Here is a 22,248-nt window from a genome sequence, read left to right on the forward strand (position 1 = left end):
ACCTTTCTCGATCCTTCATTTCTTTGGTAGTCTTGATCTCTCTCTCTCTCCTTTGGACCCCTCTATAGTACAAATACACTTGACGCTTATTTCCATACGTGTCTCCCTTTAGTATACACTCCTTGATGGTCACTCCCTTATTTGTTCCTATAGTTTTCTTTGACCCTAAACGTTAGACCTAAGCTTAAGCCTTTGATCTCCTTTTCTCTCTACACTGACTCTCTCGATGAGATCACCAAGAGATCATCAGTTTCAGGCTGCAAACATCCTTGGTACAGGACAAGTCTCGCATTTGGATTTCCCACTCAGAATTCTCTCCCGAACTCCAGACTCATATAAAACAGGCTTCTCTAACTTCACTGGATTATCTAATGAGTATTGCACAGTTAACATGTTTAAAACTACTCCCAATCCTTACTTCTCACAAACTCCATCTCAGTCTTCTTCATCTTCAGCCAGGTATAACACCATTCTTGTAATTACTCAGGGTAAATAATGTCGGAATCATCTTTTATTCTTTTTTTCTCATGCTCCACAATCAATCTACAAGTTGTGTTGGCTCTACTTGCAACATATGTCCAGAATATAACCAATGCTCTCCACCTCACTGCTATCAACCTGGTCCCAACCACCATCATTTCTTGTCTGGATTAGCTGGATTAGCCTCTCAACTGCTTCTGCTCTTTCCCTTTTAATTATCATTTCCAACAGAAGCCCGGCTGATACTACTAGAACGTAAGTTAGGTCATATCACTCCTCCACGAAAATCATCTCAGCAGCCTAAAATGCCTACAGGAGCTGGTCTCTGCTACCTCCTTGACATTACATCCTTCTACTCTACCCTTGCTGTGGAAACACCTACCTTCTAACCATTCCTCCAATGCTCCAGGCATGTTCCTACCCTTGGGCCTTTGCATTTATGTTCATACTGCTGCTTGCTGCTCTGCCTGGAACATCTGTTTCTCTGATACCTTTGCTTCTTTATCTGCTCTGGTCTTTGTTCAAATGACACTTTCTCGGTGAGGCCTTCCCTAACTACTTCATTTAAAATTGAAAATACTTAACTCTAACATTAAACCCTTCTGGCTTTCCTTTTCTACATATCACCATCTAATAGCATATATTTTACTTATTAATTTTATTTTCTGTCTACCCCCACTAGGATCTAAGTTTCATCTAAGTTCCCTGCTCCATTCCCAGCACCAAGAAATGCCTACTGTATAAGTACTCAACAAATATTGGCACTTATTATACTCAGCCTGTAACCCAGTGCCTAGAAACCTCAAGTCTTTGATAAATGATTATTGAACAGATCAGTAAAATTGTAATTGAATATATCATCTTTTACATCATCTATCTAAACTATCCTAATATCTCTAAAGTCTAAAATGAAACTCATCTTTTCCAAACTCAATTAGCTTTCCTCCCAAACTCAATTAGCTTTCTGATTCTTTTATTAATGTTCAAGATACCATCTCTCTTTTATCAGCCATTTTTGTTTCACTGACCTCTATATCCAAACAATTATCAAACCCTAAGATTCTACCTATGTGATGTTTCTCTAGTTTGTCTTTTTCTTTCATTCACACTGATAATGCCTTCATTAGACTTCAACTACCTCTTTTAATCTGTCAATTCAACCAGTCATTCGGTTCTCCATCCATCTCTTCCTACATCTGCAAACATTACTGAGTATTCACTGCCCTGGGTACTTTGCCTAGTACTGTGCAGAATGTGCCAGGAAATGGTTTCTTTGATCAGAAGAAATGTCAATTGGTAGGCCAAATTAATACAGTATATTCTGTTTCAATCCTTTAACTGTATTATTATTATTACTATTATTATTATTTACATTAAGTAAATCTTTGTCTTTTTATTTAGGAAAATAATCATGCTAAAAGCAAGTTGTAGTTTATATAGATTTCAAACAAAAGATTGATTGTGCTTTTTGAATAAAAAAGATAGGGTATCTTCCAACCTCACTGAATTAAACCTTGTGGAATACAGCATTTCTAAACTAAAAACACGTCAAAAAGAAAAATTAAATAATCCCAGCTCAAAAATCGTCTTTAGAAGGTCTTAGGATTGGCTAATTCTGCTATTATCTTATTGGCTGTGGCAAAAAAAGAATACAGAGCTGCTGTCTAAAATTTCTCCAAACTCCCATCTGAGTTCAGCAGGCAACACTCAGATCTGAAAGAAACTCTGCAGCAACATGGACATATTGTTAGCTGAGTTGACATTTGATTAGCAGGCATTTTAAACTGATTTCCTCTTAACATACACAGGAGAGAAAACATTTTCTTCCTGCAAGGCATGTTCTATTACATCACATTTCTGAATCTCTTCTTCCTATTCAATCACTCTCTGAAAAAAGCTGGTTTGTTTTTCCCGTGTAGAATCACTCTGGGTACAAGAACCTTTATTTGTTCCCAATATTATTCATTTTAAATTTAGAACCTGTGTTGGGTCTAAAATACCCATTTCTCACTCCCACAAGCAGATGATGACCAGGCTGCTGCCAAGAGCAGCAGAAAAACGGAAAACCAAACCAAAACATGAAGGGAAGTACCCAGGGCTTTGCAGTCACCACATGGGTCTTCTTCTCAAGTCTAATGGTCCATGAGTGGCTTGTCCAAGGAGGCGGCTGCCTCTTGGTCGGTGAAGATGAAATCTGCAACCTTTCTAAGCACAATACACACACACACCAAACCGCCCCCCCCAAAACACAACCCTCATATTTAAAGCTCTTAAGTTCAGGGTAGCGGTCTCAAACTGCCAAACACTAGGATGAGGATGTAACTCTGCACGTGTTTTGGATGAGAGGAAGCATCGTCCCAGTCACTTTTCTCCTCCTGTGCTGTCCTTTCAAAAACAGGTCTGGATTACAAGCTCTACCCCAAGAAAAAGAACCGGTTCAGAAAACCCTTCTCCAAGTTTCTCCAATAGAACACTGTGGCTGCAGGGCCTGGTAGTGTGAAGGGCAGGAACTGACATATAAAAATGTACTTAAAATCAGAGTCAGAAAATGGTTTTAATAGTCTAATTAGCTCCCTGTTTTATACTGTAACTCCACAGAAGACATAGGGCCACGTAGGATTCACAGGAAGGAACAGCTCTGATTCTTATGTGGCTGGCTCTAATGCCCCCACAGCAGGCCTCTTCCTCCCCAAGCTTTTTCTTTCCATTTCAGAAAAGCACTATTTTATCTTCACATCCAAGAGCTTGTTGGTTTGGTTTGTTTCTTTGGAACCATCAATAAAGCGATTTTTTCCTGTTCTTTTTACTCACATCTACCTATCAGAACGGCTATTTCCTTTGACAGTTCAGTAGCACACAGGCTGACTTGGCCACATGGACTCATGAATGCATTCGGACCGCATATTGCTACCAAATGGAATGTGGGAATATGCTATGCACCTCAGGTTGAGAAATGACCAAGAAATCAAGATCTAAAGGGTGATATTATATATATATATATATATATATATATATATATATATATATATATATGCTATTATTCATAAAAACCTTGTTTAGTGATAAAAATTGCTCTGTTTAAATATGAATATTATAGTTTGCTTCTCATGGTTAGGAAACAATAGTCTTTCTGAAAAGCAGGTGCTTTTTCTACTACAACTCCATATCCTGGGCCTCATCTTCGGAAAAGTCAGATATAGAGCTCTCCGATGAGCTGTCCCCGGTACCCTCTTCCTGCTCTTTCAGCGCCTCCTCCGTGGCATATTTCTAGATGTACTCTTTAATTTTCTGCTTGTATTCTTCTGGTCGGTGGAGATACATGGCTGCAGCTTCACCATTGGAGGATCTATGGGGTTAGGATAGGCCAACAACTGGGGCAGGAAGGACTCAAATATATTGGTAAGATCATAGAGAGCTGTCCAAGTTTGATTAATCACATCTAGACACACAGTTCCTGATGCGTCATCAATGTTGGGATGGAAAATTTTATTCATGAATCCCTCTGACCGGCTCCTAGCAGCCTCCACTACAAGCGATCGACTCCTGCTCAGTCAGCCTCCCTATCACAGCCGAACTGTATTATTAACATTTGTTTGTGTGACTGGAAAAGCAAAGCCAAGTCCTGAATCCATGCCAGTCAAACCCCATTTAAATCTTCCTGGTGCTAACGGCAGCCGACCAATATAGTCTACTTGCCATCTGTGTGCTGGTTCTTCACCTCTGGGAGTATGTTCCATTGCATTTTGTAAACATTGTCTCTCCTGCTGACAAATTGGACAATTATGTTTAATGGTTTGTATTCCTTCTGGTGCTACTAGTAAGGGACATCATCCAGCTCAGCATTACATGGCTTGCTTCCTCCTATCATATCATGTACCCAAATAGCCACTTCTAGGAAACGCACTGAAGCATCTACCTGTTGGTCTCAGTTTCTCTCAGATCCTGGTAAGGGATTGTTCTGTCTTATTAGATTTATTCTCATGATTACGTTAACACCCCCTCTCCCAAAAACCTTACATTTAATGAGAAAAGAATCTGTTTTCATAATCTCTGGTAGCTTCAACCTCATTTGAACATGTAAGGAAGTCTGTGAATGTTGACAGTAATCAAATCTAATTGCTTACAGGTGACAGTCATTTTGAACATATAGCTGTTTTGGCATTGGAAGGCACTTTATCGAACATGGACAGTAGAAACTATAATCCAAACAATAACATTCTACTCAAGGATGAGTCAAGAAGCCATTCCGTCATTAATTCAGCCAATGTGAAAACGCCCCTATCCTGGAGGATTAATATTATAACACTAGCTCCCTCTGTTGCTCATTTCAGAAATGGCATGGCACTGGAACTATTTTGTGCAGCCATGAAAATAGACGTCCCCAAAAGTAACATATTGAACTATATTAAATCAGTGGAGACACGTTTGAAATTTTATGTCTTTAAAACCACCACACTGAAGATACAAGGGAAAAATAAATAACGTGGCATTTAGTGGCAATTTCATACACTGTCTCCTTCCCTTTTGATTATTATGATCAACCAACATATATTGTGTTTAAGAGAATCAGTGATACTGGAATGTAACATGAACATATAATTTCAGGCTGTCTGAAGACAGTGGTTGTCAATTTCAATTAGCATAAGGATAATGTGAAGGAGTGGCTCCCAAGCTTTGCCACGCATCAGAATTACCTGGAGGCCTCAATAAGGCATGGATTCCTGGATCCCACCACAGAGTTTCTGAACCAGTAGGTCTGTGTTGGAGCTGAGAAGGTACATTCCTCGTACTCTAGAACCTCGGTTCTAGAGCATTACGACTCAAATCTGTTCTGCAAGACAGCAGCGTGAGCTTCACCTGGGAATCTATAAAGACCCCGAATCTTAGGCCTATTTCAGATTTACTGAATCAAAGTCATCTGTTTAAAATCATTCCCAGGTGATTTGTATCCACAATACGGCTTGAGAGGCATTTGCTTAGAGAAGGGGTGGCAAACTTTTTGCTAAAAGGCCAGACAATAAATAGTTTAAGTTTTACAGGCTGTACCATCTCTGTCACAAATACTCGACTCTGCCATTGTAGCTCAAAAGCAGCCATAGACTGTGAGTGTGTTCCAATAAAACTTTATTTACAAAAACAGGGAGTGGGCCATTTTTCCTCCTCTGGGCATATTACACTGGCCTCTGGCTTAGACTGTGTGTGTTTATGTGTATTGTTATTTTGTTTCATTTTAACCTTGCTTCACCTCCCTTAGTCTCTGCTTCAGCAGTTCTGAGGTTGAACCTATCCTTTGAATTTTTAACAAGCATCCTGGAAAAGTTTGATTCAGGTGGTCAGCAAACCACACTTTGAGAAACAATTTAAGCCATTGTTTTGCTTGGCAATATCTAATTATTTTATTAGTATTTATATTTTTCTGTTACATGACTCATAAAAAGAAAAAATTAAGATCTTTGATCTATTCTTCTTTTCAGTAACACCTTCCATGTTCTTTCCAAATGTTTTCCACTCTCGCTTTGGGCTGATACTAATGTTTGTGTTTTTCCTCAACAGAAATTGACTGCCACAACAAAACTTGGCTCCCATAAGGAAAAAGGAAAAACTGCATACACATTTAAGCTGAAAACTCATTACGGAAGAAAATTAAAAGCGATGAGAACTGCAAATCCTTCTTCTTTATTGCTTCTCTAATTTTTTCAAAACAAAACTCAACTACTCTAACGAAACTATTCAGGGAATAGTTTTATGATTAAAGCAAAAAAAAGTGTTGTGCATTTACTTTCTCTTAGTCCTATATCAAGTAGACAGAGTAAGAGAGAGAAAACAAAGGCATCTGTGAAATGAGCGTTTTTCTCATTCTCTAAATGGCTAGTTGTTCCTTTTGTAAAAGTAAGATTTGAATTTACCTTTTCATCCCAATCTCCCAGTCCCTTTCAGCAACTCTCCTTTCCTGCAAAGGCACTAGTTCTAAAATAACTCAATGAATTTTTCTGCTGTCATTCTTTTAATTTACCTTTAAAAATTTCTGGGAAACAATATATGGAAAGAAATTTAATAGCCAGTGAACAGAGATGAAAATTATAAATGTTACGTTTTAAACATATTGTTTAAAAACGTATTTTTCTAAAAATGTGCAAAAAAGATGCCTAAATTTTTCTTAGCTATATTTCCCACCTTCTTTATAGAGTAGTCTTAAATTGTGAGGTTCTTGGGGTATTTTTATTATTTTTAAAAACAATTCATTCCTAATAATTAAAACAATACTGCATATTATCAAACTTTAGAAAAGACAGATAAACAACAAAGGAAATCATGCATAACACCATTATATATAAAACTTTACTAAGTTAAAAAATAATTTGAGGTGAAATTCACATTGAATTTACCATTTTTTAAGCGAACACATTCATTGGTATTTAGTATATTCACAGTGTTGTGTAACCACCACCTCTATTTAGTTCCAAAACATTTCCATAACTACAAGTAAAGCCTCTTACTCTTTGAGCAGTTTATCCCCATTTCTCCTTCCCAAAGCCCAACAGCCACCAATTTGTGTTCTGTCTCTATAGGTTTATCTAATCTGGCTATTTCATAAAAATGGAATCATATGTGATTTTACGTGTCTTGTTTCTTTCACTTAGCATGTTTTTTAAGGTTCATTCACATTATAGTATACATCAGTATGTATGAATGATCTTTTTATGACTGAATAATATTCCATCATATGAATACACCACAATTTGTTGATCCATTCTGCTGTTGGACATTTGACTGTTTCTACCTTTTGGCTATTGTGAATAGTGCTGCTATGACATTGTGTACATGCACTTGTTTGAGTACATGTTTTCAATTCTTTCTGTGTACAATTGACCCTTGAACAACACAAGGGTTAGAAGCACTGACCTCCTGTACAATGTATAACTTTATTGACACCCCAAAAGTTAATTACTAATGGCCTACTGTTAACTGGAAGCCTTACCAATAGCATACACCGTCAAAATAACACATACTTTGTATATTATATGTATTATATACTATTCTTACAATAAAGTATGCTAAAAAAGAATAAAATCTTATTAAGAAAATCATAGGGAAGAGAAAATCTATTTACTATTCATTAAGTGAAAATAGATCATCATAAAGGATTTCATACTTGTTGTTACACTCAGTAAGCTGATGAGGAGGAAGAAGACGAGGTGTTGGTCTTTCTATCCGGGGGTGGCGGAGGGAGGTGGAAGAGGTGGGAGACAAGGCATGAAAGGAAGTTACACTTGGTATAACTTTACAGAAATACCTCATAATTTCTGTCTGACTTTTTTGCTTTTTCATTTTAATAAAAGTGTTTCTATATGGTACCAATCCTCTCCCACTGTTTCCTTTAGTTTCAGTGACCATATCATAGAAGTGTCCATGCTATAAGAGAAGTCAAAAGCAATCTTAAATAACTGGAAACCTTCTACTGGATTGTCTAATGTCCATTTGTTTTCTGGCACTGCTTCTTCTGTGTCTTCCTCCTTATCACCTGGCACTGGCTCAGATGCACTCATCTCCATCAAGTCATCTTCTGTTCATTCCTCTGGTGTGGTGTCTATTAGCTTTTGAATTTCTCCAAGATCCATATCCTGAAGCCTTTCACCCTGTACCTTTTTTTGTCATATCCACAATCCCTTTCATGATTTCCTTCATTGGCTCTGTTATAAATCCTATGAAGTCATGCACAATATTGGTACACAGCAGGAATAAATTTCTCCAGCAGGAATTTATTGTTTTGGGCTTGATGGCTTTCATGGCTTTTTCTATAACACAATGGCACATGAATGGCATAATTCTTTCAGATTTTCATGATATTTTTTCTGCTGGGGTTATTTTCCATAGTGTTGACAATGCTTTCCTTAGAGTACCATGCATAATGAATCGTAAAGATCCTTATGATGTTGTGTGGGGGGCAAGTAGACCACTTCGACTCCTTTGACATTGAACTCATGGGGTTCTGGGTGGCCAGGGACATTGTACAATATCAAAAGATCTTCAAAAAGAAGTCTCTTGCTCGCAAGATACTTCCTGACTTCAGAGACAAAGCACTGGTGGAACTAAAGCAGAAAAAGAGTTCTCATTGTTGAGGCTTTCTTGTTGTACAATCAAAAGACTATTAGCTTGTGTTTATCCTTTTCCTTCAAGGCCCAGGGGTTAGCAGCTTTATAGATAAAGGCAGTCCTGATCATAAACCTGACTGCATTTGCACAAAACAGTAGAGTTAGCCTATCCCTTCCTGCCTTAAATGTGGGTGCTCACTTCTCTTCCTTACTAATAAATATCCTAGGTAGAATTTTTTTCTAGAATAGGGCACTTTCATTGGCATCAAAAACCTGTTTAGGCGGATATTCTTCTCCTCAATGATTTTTTTAATGCATCTGAGAACTTATCTGCTGCCTCTTAGTCAGCAGAAGCTGTTTCTCCTCTTGCTTGACATTTTTTAAGCCAAAGATCTTTCTAAAATTATCAAGCCATATTTTGCTGGCATTAAATTCTCCAGCTTTAAATAATTCACCTTTCTTTTGCTCTAAGTTTTCATATAATGATTTCACTTTTTCTGAAATCATATTAGAGTCTATAGGTAGGCCTTTCATGTAACAATCCTGCACCTACAGAAAAGCTGCATTTTCAATACGAGATAAGATGCTTTGAAACAAAATGCAAAGTTTTCTTGCCTGCTGTCATGGCTGCACTGAGAGCTTCACAAATCTCCTTCTCTCTCTCTTTTTTTTTTACAATGGTCCTGATTCTGGATTCATTTATTATGGTGGACAATCACAGCTGCAGACCTGAATCGAGGGTACATATCAAGTTATTCAACTGTTTCTTGTAATGCCATGACTTTGCTTCTTACGAGCACTTCCAGCACCACTAGTGGCACTTTGTTGGGTCTTATGGTGTTATTCAAGGTTTATGGTGTTGCACTAAACCTGAAAAATATGTGAGAACTATGAGAAATCACTTTTTACTATGATACACAATTTACTAGAAAGACCAACTGCTCAAACAGAAAAGATTAGCATCACACATTGTTGTAAACAGATACTCATAGCACTTGAGCTCACTGCAACAGCAACAGGAGTTGGCTACAAAATTATTACAATAGTGCAGTATATACTACAGTTAGTTTTATGTAGTTGTGATTTCATACCGCATCTTTACATTTGTTTTACACCTTTACATTTCTTTTGACTTCAAATGGCACCATATATGGTATGTGTTTGTGTGTGTACATTTTGATAAATGTTAACTTTCTATAATAGATTAGTGTACATTTTAAGAAAGTAAATGATAGGCTAGTATCTACATGTATTTTATGCATTCATGATATACCTAACCTTTTTCTTATTTTTAAAAACTTTCTAGGCTACATGGTTTATCTGCAAGGTTTTTCAAATTGTTGCAGATTTCCAAAGAAATTTTCAATGTATTTATTCAAAAAAACCTACGTATAAGTGGACCTGTGCAGTTTAATCCCATAGTATTTAAGGTCAACTGTATATACCTAGCAGTGAAATTATAGCGTCATATGGTAATTCTATGCTTAACTTTTTGAGAAACTGTCACGGTTTTCCACATGCCTGGGCCATTTTCCATTTTCACCAGCAAAGTACAAGGCTTCCAATTTCTCTGCATCATTGCCAGCATTTGTTATTTTTCACTTTTGTATTATAGCCATCCCTGTGGGTGTAAAGAGGTACTTAATTGTGATTTGGATTTGCATTTCCTTCATAACTACTGATGTTGAACATCATTTCATGTGTTTGTAAACCACTTGTATCTTCTTTGGAGAAATGTCTGTACAAGTCTTTTGTCCATTTTGTAATTGGGTTATTTGTTTTTGATTGTTGAATTATAGTTTCTTTATATATTCTGGATGCTAGATCCTTATCAGATATATGATTTGCAAATATTTTCTCACATTCTGTATGTGGTCTTTTTGCTTTCTTGATTATGTTTTTTTTTTGTTTTGTTTTTTTTTTTTTTTTTTGAGACGGAGTCTCGCTCTGTCGCCCAGGCTGGAGTGCAGTGGCGCGATCTCGGCTCACTGCAAGCTCCGCCTCCCGGGTTCACGCCATTCTCCTGCCTCAGCCTCCCGAGTAGTTGGGACTACAGCCGCCCGCCACCACGCCCGGCTAATTTTTGTATTTTTAGTAGAGACGGGGTTTCACAGTTTTAGCCAGGATGGTCTCGATCTCCTGACCTCGTGATCCACCCGCCTCGGCCTCCCAAAGTGCTGGGATTACAGGCGTGAGCCACCGCGCCCGGCCCTTCTTGATTATGTTTTTTGATGCATAAAAATTTTGAATGTTGATGAAATCCAATTTAATAATTTTTTTCTTTCGCTATTCATTCTTTGGGGAGGTCATATATAAGAATTCATTGCCTAATCACGGTCATGAAAATTTACCCCTATTGTTTTCTAGTAGTTTTATAATTTTAGTTTTTACATTTAGGTTGTTGATTTATTTTGAGGTAGTTTTTGTATATGGTATGAGATAAGGGTCCAAATTCATTCTTTTGCATGTGTCTATCTAGTTATCTGAGCATCATTTTTGAAGAAACTATTGTTTCCCCCACTGAATGGTCTTGGCATCTTTGTCAAAAAAACGGCCATGGATGGATGGGTTTATTTCTGGACTCTCAATTCTATTCCATTGGTCTATACAGTAGTCCCCACTTAGTCACAGAGGATATGTTCCAAGACCCCCAGTGGGTGCTTGAAACTGCAGATAATAGCATACCCTATACATACTGTGTTTTTTCATATATATATGTATATATAATATATATATAATGTTTTTTCCATGAACATATATACCCAAAGTTTAATTTATAATTAGACACTGTAAGAGATTAATGACAATTAATAATAAAATAGAACAATTATACAATACTCAGAATGGTGCACAATTTAAAACATAAATTGTTCATTTCTGGAATTTTCCGTTTAACATTTTCAGGCCATGATTGAAATTGACTGCGGGTAACTGGAACTGCAGACAGCAAAACTGCAGATAAGGGGAGACTGCTATATGTCTGTCTATGTATCTAACCTTATGTAAGTACCAGACTGCTTTGATTGCTGTAGCGCTATAGTAAGTTTTTAATTTGGGAAGTATGACTCCTCCAACTTTTTTTTCAAGATTTTTTGCTATTTGAGACCTCTTGCAATTACATGTAAATTCAAGGATCCACTTTTTCATTTCTGCAAAAAATGTCACTGGAATTATGATAATAATTGCATTGAATCTATGGATTGCTTTAAGTATTAATAGCATTAAGCCTTCCAATTTAGAAACATAGAACGTCTCTCCATTTATTTAGGTCTTCTTTAATTTTTTCCAACAATATTTTGACATTTTCAGGAGAGTATCTGTTTAAATTTCTACAGATAAAATATATCGGGTCAAAGGGTAGATAAAATTCCAAATATATCACCAAATTTTCCCTTAGAAAGGTTTGCCAAGTTGTACTTTCATTCAATCTTTATTAGTGTAAGGAGTAGAAAATGGTATTTCATTACTATGATTTTCACTTCTTTGATTCTTGGTGATGTTGATACTTTTTCATGAGCTTATTGGTCATTTATAATCCTAAATGAGGAGCATTTACTTGTAAACAAATCTCAGTAATGATTGAATTTAAAAATTGAATTCATAGAACTTATAAACCTAGTTGTCATAAACCAATGTGAATGCAAACGAGGACATTATTATTGTTATTGTTTCATTAGTGGTATTAAAGCTACCTCACATAATATTCTTACTTATATACAATAAAGCATATTAATTTCAAAGTCCTTCATTTTAATTTTGTAGAAAATTAGTAAACCAGAATATTTAGGAAGATGGAATATTTTGTTTTGTCTTTTACTCTATGTTTTTCCTGGAACCATTATTCCGTATATAACAGTACTACTTCAGCAACTAAACATGAATAAATGTCTTTGGTACTGGTGTGTCTTATGCTCCTACTTAAACTGGCACTGCAATTGAATTTTAGAGCTGGAAAGAACCTCAGAGACCACATAGTGTGCTCTCTAATTTTATGGATAAGAAATCTGAGGCCCAGAGAGCTGATGTAGTTTAACAGAGGTCACGGTTACTCAGTCATTCAGGGGCAGGATGCAAGGCACCACCGTCCTTCCAGTAGACTAAAGTTGTGTCTTGCATAGTCAGTAAAACAGTGTAAGAGCGACGTTGCAAAATTGTGGAGTGCTTTTACATTGCTCTTTTGCTAATGCAACCAGCAGTATGTTTTGCATGTCTGACTTAGTAAATCATTGAATCATTAACAAATAAATAAAAATTAAAAACCTATGTGCTCCCTCTGCAGGTTTCAGAGGCTAAAAATGGCTGCCACAATCCAATCAACCATTAGAACAAGCCGTGACGGGTGGGGATGCAGGCAGAAACTGACCCTTTCAGCTTTCTAAATGTGGTCTATTTGCCCCACATAGCCCTAGGAGAAAGTGGTGCAAATATTTTAAGTACTTCAGGGCAAACATTTCCTCCTTCCAAATCCTATTCTCATTGTAGGAATTAAGAGCCTGAGCCCTAGATTCCAAGTTTCTGAGCCTAGATTCTGATTCAGTCATTTGCTAGCTACATACGCTTTCAAGCTTTAGTTTTTCATCTGTCAAATGGACATAATAATAGTCATTATTTCCACAATAAATAAAAAGATGAAATACACATGAAGTACTTAATATAGAGATTTAGCATATGACAATGGAGATAAATGGCTGTAAATGCTCTTTAAAGCATTAGTAAATTGCAGAAGGTATGCACAGTATGCAGCTCATTCACTTCATCTTGTTGCTAGAGGAAAAAACTGCCTCCACAGTACCTGAAATTGTTGACTACTTCAAATTTTCAACACCTTTTTGTTTGTGTATATTCTTTTTTAGATGGAGCATTTTAAGGCATATGTGATTTGGATTTTTTTTTAACAATGTGTTTCTAGATATGGGATAATATGCTCATTATAAAGCTATTTAAGACTGAGAGCATGGGACCAATAATTCTTTGAGGATATAAAGTATATTTTTGAAGACTTAGAAGAAAAAACTCAACAGAATAAATTTGTTCAAAACGTTGATAAAGCTGATACATGCCATTTTAACTGCAACTTGGAAAGATGTTTCAATAAGACAGTAAGGAATTACAGACTCCTAAATGAGGTGAATATAAAGAATACTTTCTTTTATTATCTTAATATTTGTTTACTAATAAATATAGAAAATTTTCAATAAAAAATTAATGAAATATGAAACAAAGTTAATAAAGATATTTGACATCTGGAAGCTAATTACAATTTATAAAAAATTTCAGATCATACCAAGAGTCATAATTAATTTACAGGAAGAGATAAATTTTGAAAAGAAATAGTGAGGCTGGGCACGGTGGCTCACACCTGTAATCCTAGCACTTTGGGAGGCTGAGGCAGATGGATCACTTGAGGTCGAGAGTTCAAAACCAGACTGGCCAGCATAGTGAAACCCCATCTCTACTAAAAATACAAAAAAAAAAAAAATTAGCTGAGCATGATGGTGAGCACCTGTAATCTCAGCTACTTGGGTGGCTGAGGCAGGAGCATTGCTTAAACACAGGAGGCATAGGTTGCAGTGAACCAAGACTGTGCCACTGCACTCCAGCCTGGGCAACACAGTGAGACTCTGTCTAAAAAAAGAAAGAAAGAAAGAAAGAAAAGAAATAGTGAATGAGGTGAGTAAGCTTTTGGATTATTAGATAATCAAGTTAGTGAATAGGAATAAGTCATATGAACACACTGAAAAATGATATACATTTCTTGCTGTTTTGACAGGCAATACCAATATTGACTAAGATAACATGAGATTCATAACATGCTGCTACAAAGAGGGCATTGATAGCAAGCTGGGTGATGAGTGTTGTCAATGTAGGAGTACTGAAATTGGTTGTTGCTGGAATAAAATGAAAGTCCCCTGAAATCTTATTATTTGTCATAGAAAGAAGTAATCAGAGCATACTATCAAATATAGTAGAGTTGCATCAAGCAATTTGTTATTTTGAAAAACCCCTAGAACTTAAAGTATAATAAAAAAAATCATTTTGAAAAGCCATACTGTTTTTGTAGATTTTATAATACTTTGTGTACACATCAGCTTCTTTAAATTTGTTGTTGGTTTTATTTATTTTTTCTTTTACTTTTAATTACATCTATTTTATTCCCATGCAATAAATTTTTTTTCTTGTTTCTTCTGTGATCTCTTTTCTTCTGCGCAACTGCCTTTTCTGGTTTAGAAACAATGTCTTCCTTTTCAGTAAGGATCATCTGGATGTGTGTGTACACACCGTTTCTATATAGTGGTGTGTTTCAGATACCGTGTGGCTTTTCATACATGTGTACTCTTGATGACCTGAGAAGTTTCATGCATGTTCTTAAAGTGAACACAAAGATTTGAACCTCTTGATTTGCATGATTTTGTGGAGTTTTCTGGGTCAGGTGAATAGCAAACTGTTTTCACAGATCACCTCAGGCCATTTAGGGGAAGAGCAATTTGTTGTTTTTTAATCATTCTAAATAAATATTTATTTTGCAGCTAATTCTGTATTTGTAATTTTTACCATTTTTTCATAAAGAAGAACTCCAAAATTGTATAAATTTCAAGCTCACAAAATCTGGATCTGCCCCTGGGTAGGGGAGATATGAAGGATCAAGAGAAAGATTAAATGTACCCAGGCATGGTGGCTCACGCCTGTAATCCCAGCGTTTTGGGAGGCTGAGTTAGAAATATCACTTAAGACCAGCAGTTAAGACAAACCTGGTCAACATAACAAGACTCTGTCTCTACAAAAATAAAATTAAAATAAAATTTTATTCAAAAGGGAAGGATTTAAGAGAAAGATCAAGATCGAGAGGGGCCTCCCTACTGAGCAGTCTCACACCCCAGCTGCCTCGTCTTCTCACTTGTGGACCAAGCTTCCCTGGCCTGCTTTTCTTCCATATTTGCCACAGTTATTCACACTGTTACAGCAATAGCTATCTGCTAGAATACTGCATTGAGTGTGAAGTGCGGTGTACAATAGGATTATAGAAGTCTGCAGGTAAAAGGTAAACACAATGATTAGTGCCAAAAAAAGAGACTGGTTAGTGATATGAGAAGGTAATTGCCTCTTGAGCATATCAAAGAGCTAGGGCAGGGCACAGCAACATAATGCTAAGTGTGATAGTTAATACTCAGTGTCAACTTGATTGGATTGAAGGATGGAATATTGATTCTGGGTGTGTCTGTGAGGGTGTTGCCAAAAGAGATTAAGTGGGCTGAGGAAGGCAGACCCACCCTTAATTTGGTGGGCACCATCTAATCAGCTGCCAGTGAATATAAAGCAGGCAGAAAAATGTGAAGAGGCATGACTGGCCTAGCCTCCCAACCTACATCTTTCTCCCATGCTGGATGCTTCCTGCCGTCTCGAACATCAGACTCCAATTCTCCAGTTTTGAGATTCGAACTAGCTCTCCTTGCTTCTCAAGCTTACAGACAACCTATTGTGGGACCTTGTGATCATGTAAGTTAATACTTAATACATTCCTTTTTATATATATCCTATTAGTTCTGTCCCCTAGAGAACCCTGACCAATACAGATTTTGGTACCAGAAGTGGCTCTAGAGGAACAGAATATTAAGGGTGGAGTTCTTTCGTTGGTTTTGGAGTTTCTGGAGTTTACTGGAGTTTCTGGGGTTTACTGGAGGTTTTGGGGTTTCTGGAGTAATCATATTGTCTACTTAATATGATTAGACTCAAAAATGCTAAGGACTCTACTTCTGATAGTATGGAGAACACTGACAGTCCTTGGAAAAATTGTTTAAAGAGCTATGCCAAATAAATGCATTTGACACTCCTGATTTACTGCTCGTGAGAAGCAAAGAGTTTAGTGACTCTATGCATAATACCTTTGACCATATGTGAAGAACCAAGGAACATAATGAAGCTGGTTGATTGTTCCTAATTTCAGTGGACAAAGTGATAAAAGAAAATGATGAACACGGGGATTCTGTCTCCCAGCTTCAGGAGCAGATACTGAGCCTCAAATCTGCTATGATTGCCCTGAGTGAGAGTCTTAGCTCCTGTAGAGAAGAAGCTGAAATTGTGGGGAAACAGACACAAGCTCTTATCATGTGAGTGGCTGACCTGCAACAAAAGATGCAAGCACAGCCTCGCCAGGTGTCTACTGTTAAAGTGAGGGCATCGATTGGAAAAGAACTGACTAGTATACTAAGGTATTATTAAATAAGTTGTAATGAATCCCAAAGTGCCCAATGGTGACTACAGAATTTCCATATAGGTTGGTTATTTGGTTGAAAGGTAAAGACGGGAGACATGTAAAGTAAGTTCGCATAGCTAGACCCAGTATTTACTTATAGACTACATGTTATTTGAGTTGGCTTGCAGCAAGGGGGATGCTGATGGAGGCTATGTGGGGTAGGGGCTGGGAGTACAGCATCTCCTGCCCATACCATCCCAGGGAGCCCTCCCTGACCCCTTGATGCCTTGCTGTAAAATATTAGCTATAGGTTGTATTTATTGCTGAATTATTTAGCTTTTATTTTGTCAATTCCTTAAAATGAGCTGCCAAAAATTTAAGAACATTAAATTGTGTATAAACACAAAAGATTGAGAACCACAAAACTGTAAGGAACCTCTTTTGAGTTCAAATGTAAAATCTAAGTATGTTTGCAGGAATAACTCCAGAGTTACCTGCAGCTCATGCAAGATTCTCTGTTCTATAGTAAATGATGTACTTCACAGCATCATTCAACACAAATTCATTTATCATATGCCCAGTAGGTCTGGGTATTGTGCCTGAATCTGGGCATACAAAGGACAAGAAACAGTTAATTGAACCTTTGCTCTGAGCTCAGTAATCTGGACTAGAATAACAGTATTACATGGAATGTAAGTGTAAGTATGTTGACTCTCCTCTGGAAAGAAGTAAGGGGAAAATAGCTTTTGCTTTTCATGGAAGAAGAATCACTCCCCCCAAAAAGGAGTAGAAGATGGAAATTATTCCATGGTGAACACGAAGATTAATTGCTTATTTCTTCCTTGGGGGATGCTTTTGAAAAGCACGTTCATTTTTTATCTTGGGGGGCTGGACATTTTTTAGTTAATTTACAGTAATGTGCTAGCATCTTAATACATTTTTTTGTTATAATAGAAAAAAATATGCTTTATAAGTGACGTGGGGCCACGGTAGGAAAAAAAATTGAGAAGTGTGGGAAAGGCATTAAGTCACCTGAAGACCTACTTGTTTCCCTTCATAGTTTTGCTGAAAATCAACTAGGCTTGCATGCTGTTACTTCTGTTCCATTTTTTAACATTTCTGAATCATCAATACATTTATATAAGCAAACCTACACTTGTATTTATTTAAACAAAATTCTCGAAAGTTATTTTTCAGAACTGATTAAGATTTAACTTAGGCTTACACTTTTAAGAAACAAGCATTTTTGCAGTAAGTTTCAAGGAAAGCTTAGAAATCTTCTTGGTATTTGTAAATCTCACTGAGATTATCACAGTAGGAGCCAAACCATATCTTGGAACTTTGCATGTCATTTTCTACTCAGCTAATAACGTGTAACAGTTAAGAACTAATCATCTCAGCATGGCTGTACCTGCTGTTCGAGGCTTGGTGGCAGATAATTGCAGCTCAAAGTATTAGAGGAAAGAAGGAAAGAAAATGTAATAGTATTTCCTTTGTAGAGAACAGGGGCAGTTGCAGGAAAGAATTATATAATTGTGATTTCTGAATTATTTATCTTGTGCCACAGATGTCACAGGGCTTGAAGTAGAGTTTCATTATTTAACACGAGTAAGATGCAGGATCTAAAGGCTCTCCTAATAAAATTTAAGTCATTGACTCTCCTTTCAAGGATGGAAGATAAGAAAATTGTGATTGCATTCATGCTTAATTCCATAGAACTGAGAAGTACAGCCAGGCAGAGAACCCAAAGAAGAAAGAAGTTAAGCTTTTCAAAAAAGTGGGGGCTAAGTTCCATATGGCTTGCCTGGTGAGAACCAGATGGCCGGGCCGTGTGCTGGAAGAGCTGACGCCGGCCAGCAGGCAGCTAGCAAGTCAGCCCGCTGGAGCCTTGCATGAGTAAAGGGTTTCAATCAGGGCAAGGAAAAGTGATGATTTTTATGTTTATGATTCCTTGATTTATGCATTTCTAGGAGTGAAATAAAGTGGCATGAGGACAGATGTGAAAAAAAGGTAGAATAGTCTCTCAATAGGCCTACTGGTGCCAGAAGCCTAAGGGAACAGCTCTGGTTCCTAAACTAGAATTCCAGCATCTCCAGAATAAAAGCTAATGTTTGTGTAGTGCCTTCTATGCCAGATTTTTGAAATGTCACCCTCTTATTAGGTAGGTCCTAATTTTGTCCTTATTTTATAAATGAAGAAATAAGGCCCAAAGAGAGAGTCTTGGTAATATTGTTCTAAGATTAGTCATGCAGCCATTTCTGATTTCAGAATTCAAGAGTTCACTCTTGGCCCTTCCTTTCTACCACCTGTCTGGAAGATGTGTACTTATTTAAAAGCAAGTATTCCTTCTCCATCTTACACAGAGAGGGAAGGAGAGAGCCATTCATTTACTCAACAAATATTTACTGAACATCTGCAACATGCCGGCACCCATTGCCTAGGCCATGTGCATGTTTAAGGTGTGAGGATCGAGAATGATGTACAACCTAGTGATTCTCAATTTTAAAAAATTCTTCTCCCTCTAGAGAATTCACTTTCACACTCTTTGTAAGTTACTATTCTAGAAAGAACAGTGCTAATCATATTGCCCTCTCTGTAATTTTCAACTGTGCCCTTGCCTGCTGTTCCTCATGTACACATACCTCCTGCTCCCACCAAACTGGATCATAGCTACTCAGAGGCTGAGGCGGGAGGATGGCTTAAGCCCAGGGGTTAGTTCAAAGCTGCAGTGTGCCATGATCCTGTCACTGCACTCCAGCCTGGGCCACCAAGGGAGACCTTGTCTCAAAAAAACAAAACAAAACAAAAAAACTGGATCATACCCTGTTCTCCCCCCATGCCCAACACTTGCCATCTTTGACTTCCTTGATGATACTCTTCTTTCTACCTGGAATTTATCACTGTCTCACCTCAAAATCCTTCTTGTCCAGCTTAAATGCAAACTTCCGCCACAAAACCGTCTCCGGATTTTGCCCATACGCCACAGCTGGAAGCACTATCCCTGCCCTCCCTCGAGATTTCTGGGATGCTTTGCCCCTGCCTCTCATGGCATCTTGCACATTTTGACAGTGTTGTGATTATCTTGTACTGGTCTTATTGACGCTTCTTGATCGGGAACATTTTAAGAAAGGGTTTCTAAACTTATCCATCTCTGTGTACTCCAGGATCTAGCAATGTATTGAATAGATGGTTGAATAATAATTTTCCTCAAACACAATTTTCCGTATATTAAAGACAACCCTGTGATTCAAAGCTCAATTATGCCATATGTTAAGAATGTCTGGCTGCGCGCGGTGGCTCGCGCTTGTAATCCCAGCACTTTGGGAGGCCGAGGCGGGCGGATCACGAGGTCAGGAAATCGAGACCACGGTGAAACCCCATCTCTACTAAAAATACAAAAAATTAGCCGGGCGTGGTTGCGTGCGCCTGTAGTCCCAGCTACTCAGAGAGGCTGAGACAGGAGAATGGTGTGAACCCGGGAGGCGGAGCTTGCAGTGAGCCGAGATTGCGCCACTGCACTCCAGCCTGGTTGACAGAGCGAGACTCCGTCTCAAAAAAAAAAAAAAAAAAAGAATGTCTTTATCGAGCAACATCAAAGATGGATAACTTTCCTCAAGAACATTATGAAAGACAGTCCCTATGGGCAGGTACCACAAATAAGTAAAATTTTTTTGTTTATTTAGTAAAATTTACCTATGTTTTCCAGGATTGCTGTGATTTTTATTTGTTTTTTTATCTAAGCCCTATACCTATAGCTAATACTTTTGCAACCTCTTAGCCTCCATTATCCCCTTCTTGTTCTGGCCCTCATCACCTGTGTCCTGGACTCTTGCGATAGATTCCCAAGTGACATCTCCAGCTTCTGATTCTCTCTCTCTCTCTACTGTAAACCACCTACAGACTCCAAAGTGGTCTAAAATATGCTCCAAAGTGGCAATAGACCAGAGTGGTTAAGAGGCTGGGCTTTGCAATCACCATTGCCCAGGTTTTCATCTCTGTTTGGCCACTTACTGGCTCTGTGACCTTGGACAAATTACTTAACTTTTCCAATCCTCAATTTCTTCTTCCATTTTATTCAATAAAATTACTCCTCTCACTCATAGTAATACGATTTGGCTCTGTGTCCCAAACCAAATTTCATCTCGCGTTGTAATTCCCAGGTGTCGAGGGAGGAACACGGTTGGATCATGGGCCTGGTTTCCCCCATGCTGTTCTCATGAAAGTGAAGGACTTCTCACCAGAGCTGATGGTTTTAAATAGGGCATTTCCTGGATCTCTCTCTCTCTCTCTTTCTCTCTCCTGCCACCATGAGAAGGTGTGCCTTGCTTCCCCTTCACCTTCCACCATAATTGTAAGTTTCCTGAGTCCTCCCCAGTCATGCAGAACTATCAATTAAACCTCTTTCCTTTGTAAATTACCCAGTCTCTGGCAGTTTTTTATAGCAGTGTGAAAACAGACTAATACACATAGTGTTGTTGTGAAAACTTCTCATGTAAAATGCTTAAGTAACATGGCTAGCGTAAGTCTCAGTTACTGAATAGGGCTATCATTTTAGTGTCATTCTTTTGCTAAAAACAAAAACACACTATAAATAGCTTTTAATAGGTTTCCATTTAAAATATACATTTCTTAGCGTGAAATATAAAATGTGAGGCTCTTGATAATCTAGCATCATTCTGTCTTTTCATCATGATTTCCTACTCCTTCCTTCGTGTAAGTCCTCCCTTCAGCCACAAAGGATTTTTCAATTTTCCCACCTCATGTTCACACCTATGAATATGTTGGTCACTCTTCCCGGGATTCTCCAGAAGTCCATCTGTTAAACTCCTACCATCATACACGACTTAAATATAAGCTCCTCTGTGAAGCCTTCCTGGTTACCCCAGACAAAATTAATTCTCCCATTTTGTTCCCAAAGCCGTGTTGTTACTAATTCTACTAAAGTAGGTTTCTTACAGCATTGTCATTGTTTGCTTATTGGTTCCTCTCAGTAAGCTATAAAATCCTTTTAAGAATGTGTTTTACTGGTTTCTGGGTAGCTAATAGGTACTAGAATTGAGTGGCACAAACACCCATAAATATCTGTAAAATAAGTGAATAAATGTATAAATGCATAAATTCATGAACCAAATAACTCATTATTTGTGGAAGAGAGATATAAAGGCAGGTAACATGTATTGGCCTGAGTATTTCACTTTTAATATGAAATGACAAAACACACACACACACACAGAAAAATCAAAGAAACAATTTAATATCAGAGAATGGTTTTGGAAAACAGTATGCCCTGCACACCTATTTTAGCCTAATCTCCTAAAGCCTTTCTTCACATCTACAATAACTCCTGGGCAGTCAAAGTTCATAATGGTGACCTGGAAAAACCACAAGTCAAAAACCATTTTCTGGTTACTTTTCAATTGACAGGACATTCCATTTATTACAATAATTTAATTCCTGGTCCATCAGGGCTTACTATAATAGGAA

General features: G+C 37.6%; 1 pseudogene; it reads right to left on the reverse strand.

The window, feature by feature from the left end:
- Nucleotides 1–3,610: 3,610 nt before the first annotated feature.
- LOC100603667 lies at nt 3,611–3,974 on the reverse strand (annotated as a pseudogene).
- Between the last annotated feature and the right edge of the window lie 18,274 nt (nt 3,975–22,248).

The sequence above is a fragment of the Nomascus leucogenys genome, chromosome 16, assembly GCF_006542625.1.
Source record: "Nomascus leucogenys isolate Asia chromosome 16, Asia_NLE_v1, whole genome shotgun sequence".
In the NCBI taxonomy this organism is placed as follows: Eukaryota; Metazoa; Chordata; class Mammalia; order Primates; family Hylobatidae; genus Nomascus; species Nomascus leucogenys.